This window comes from Aulonocara sp. 'chitande type north' Nkhata Bay, linkage group LG3 (assembly GCF_057382095.1).
Source record: "Aulonocara sp. 'chitande type north' Nkhata Bay isolate Kocher_YH1m ecotype deep benthic linkage group LG3, A_spYH_male_GT1.1, whole genome shotgun sequence".
Classification (NCBI taxonomy): Eukaryota; Metazoa; Chordata; class Actinopteri; order Cichliformes; family Cichlidae; genus Aulonocara; species Aulonocara sp. 'chitande type north' Nkhata Bay.
The window spans coordinates 22825714-22829250 of NC_141346.1; the positions used below are offsets into that span (position 1 = coordinate 22825714).

Here is a 3537-nt window from a genome sequence, read left to right on the forward strand (position 1 = left end):
AATAATCTTCCAATTTAGAACTAAAAAAGAACTAACATAAATAAAATACACTTCAGCTAAATACTTCTAATTTATTTTCCCAAGCCACGCGGAGCCGCAGTATAAGGACTAAAGAGCCGCATGCAGGTTGCCGACCCCTGTGTTAGACTATAATGACCCACTGTCTTTAAAAAGAGGCCCTGATGGTGTTGAACTAAAGCTCACATATGAAGACAATTGTGAGTCTGAAATGCTCTCAATAAGTATCTATTAAAAGAAATTTTGTTATTTAAAAATTAAAGTTTTTAGGTTGCAAATCTACTTTTGTGTATTTGAGAAAATTTATTAAAACCTATATTTAATGATTTATTTCTACTTTTTTAATTAACAACAATACATTTTATCTGGCAAGTCTGAAGTAATAATACGACTTAGATCTACAATCAGTAGCACTGCAACACAGCCAAAAGAAATAGTTTAACCAGGATATTGTAATGCATCCAAAACACAATAAAATATGTCAAAAAGCTTCAGACTCATGTCTCATTTTTCTGTATTCAGATGTCTTTTTTTTGCTGTCAATGACCTGCAAGATAAACAAAAAGGCAATGTCAAAAATTGCATTGATACCTACATAGGCTGTTGATGTAGTCAGTAAAGAGAAAATTACCTCTGTCTTTCCTCTGATTTGCAACAGTAGCATATGTTGTTTTGTCTGGATCTGATTCATTTGTTTGTTTACAAACTGACAAATAAGAGAAGAACATGACAAACTATATATATCAGCCACATACACTTAAATACTAAAGCAGTAAGAAGGCAGATAAGCTGTAATTACTAAACACACAAATACAAAACTTGAGCAATACAAAACGAATCATCTTACTCAAACATGGGTAATATGGTTTTTGTGGTTATGTCCTTTCAGTTTCCTTTTAATGCAAAATAAATTTCCTGTCAAACTGTTTCTCACACATCTCAAAATGATCTGTACTAAAACTGTAATATAAGTAGTTCCCCACAGTGAGTGCATCTACAAATGACAGCATGTCTATTCTGGTATAAGTAACACTCATGTATGAACAGAGATATAACATTGTCGGTTCACTTTTTTACCCTCAGGACATCTTAAAAAATAAATGCAATAGATGTGAGATACATAATAGTCTCACTTGAAAAGGATAGGACTAGGGGTGACTAGGATTAAGTCAAAATCTTGATTGACTTTATTGGGTGCAACTGAATGATAAAATCTAGCCCTAATTAATGAAAAATGAAATTATCAATCTACATAACATATTTCACATGTTCTGTGCTTCTGATAGTGAACAACACAAAATAACTTGCAAATAAGTTACCTCTCTCCCTCTTTGGTTTGACCGTGACAGCAGCATATGTAACACTGTCTGGATCAGCTACATTTCCTCTCTGATATTCTGAAACAATATAAAAATACATTTTCATGAATTGTTCAATGAGAAATTGAACTGAGTTTTCTAAAGATGCGATACATTACAGCTGATCCCTGTAGGGAAATTACTCTCTGCATTTAACCCATTCACTCAGTGGAGCAGTGTGTAGAGACAGTACCTTGCTCAGGGGTACCTCAGGGTATAAAAAAGATATTATGTAATAAGTATCTTTTCTCTTGTTGTTTTTTTCTGTTATTGTCACATTTATCCATGATTAGATCAGGTACCCTGACATCTTCATACATTGGAACAAATAAACATAAGACATACGTGTATACACATGTATACATACATAGTAGTCGTAAAGTAGACAGCATACACATACTTTTAAAATAGTAATCCTTACAGTCTTCACAGTCAAGTTATTCATTAGACTCCAGGAGAAAGAATTTCAATTCCTTTCCAAAGTTTAGAGACACTGTTTTTTGAAATTACTGCTATGCTTCAAGAGGAGTAATTACTAGAAAAAAAATACTGAATGCACAGTATTATTAATAATTTTATAATTTTATAAATTTTATATAATTGTATTATTATGCAGTGTGGTTTCTGTTAATTTACCATGTAATTCTTACCTGGTGCTGATGTCCCAGAGGAAGTACATGCTATTAGATTAAAAAAATAAATGAAATAAACAGAGATCAAATGTGAGAACCAATATGAAACTGCTAGCTCAACCATCATTTTTGCATTACTTACTTAAATAAACCTTCTTTAATCTACCGTACAAATGCTTACCCTAAGCTCTGCTACCCATTGCACACACTACACTTTTATTTGCTTTATTTTGAGTGCATCTCTCAGTTTTCCCTATATTGGCAAAAGTGAATTAGGCAGTCATGAAGTAATGTCAAAGGCTTGAGTACAGTTTTCAGACAGTAGTAGTGGAGCTCAGTGCATGCCCACTTTTAATTATACTTAACATCCTGTGGCCACGAAATGTGTGGGGTTTTAGAAGGATCCCTTTTATAGGGAAGCGTTCTATGGAAGACAGTAAATAATTTGATTTCTTGTAATTTGCAGCTGGATGAAATATTTTCTATACCTCTGTGTTTCTGATGGTAAAGTACTCCAATAACAACCAGCACAGCTACACCCAAAGTGGTGAAGACAGCTGACAACAAGATGGAGGGCTCAGTGGAGTTGGGTGTCTCTTCTGGACTCCTTTCATATTCACGAGGTATTGTTTCTTGAGGTGTGGTAACAATGTCCACTGTTAACAAAATAAAAAAATTGGTATGGCAATATTCAAGTTTAATTTGCATGGAAATTACTGGTCAAAGAAAAAAAAACTTATCAAAACCTCTTAGCATTTATTCTATGAAACTCTAACATTTGATAATTAATATCAGTTTGTCAAAAAGATCTAATCATAACGTTTGAACTTTTTGTTTTGACTCAATTTAGGTCTTTAGTTGTGCAGATTGTAATTAATTTTTTCACATCATAGTCACTAGAGGTGAATCCTGGATGAGCCTTGATTTGAATTGTACATTGCAATTTTGTTCTAGCATCGTATTTTTAGCCTATTTAATGCATAAAGCTAAAAAAAAAAAAAAAAAAAAAAAAAACAAAAAACAAAATGTGAAATACTGTGTGTGTGCTGTTTCTTTTATACACAATTATATGTCAGGTATGTAGTCATTTCTCACCCCCAACAGTCAGCCAACTCTCTGGTGATTTCCCTTGAGATTCAGAAAAGATGCACTTGTACAGTCCTTCGTTAGACTTGGAAAAATTGGGAATGGTTATCTTTCCTGCATATCCAGTTTCCAATTTGTGGCCATCTTTATAAAAATCAGCTGGAAGATTGGAAGGCATTCCTTTTTTTCTACAACCCAAAGTGACATTTTCTCCCTCCATAACAGGAAAAGCAGAAATCTCCAGGATCACATCTCCTCCTCAAAAAAATAAAAAACAAAAAATAATTATAATGATGAATACAATGATACAAAGTCCATGTGCAAATCTGACTAAAGTGAAGATAGCTGCAAATATATTTTGAACAAAGCCTATTTTGACTTTTTCTGGAGCCATGGCAGCATATTGAACTTTTTAAAAAATTGTTAATTGTGGTTTACTAAAC

The 3537-nt window shown here is 33.0% G+C and overlaps 1 long non-coding RNA gene across 1 annotated transcript; it reads right to left on the reverse strand.

Moving 5' to 3' along the window:
• Nucleotides 1-459: 459 nt before the first annotated feature.
• On the reverse strand, nucleotides 460-1451 carry LOC147334608 (uncharacterized). Its single transcript, XR_015128591.1, has 3 exons — nucleotides 1338-1451; nucleotides 650-724; nucleotides 460-565 (listed from the first exon to the last, which is right to left on the reverse strand). It is a non-coding gene; the product is annotated as an uncharacterized LOC147334608 (long non-coding RNA).
• Between the last annotated feature and the right edge of the window lie 2086 nt (nucleotides 1452-3537).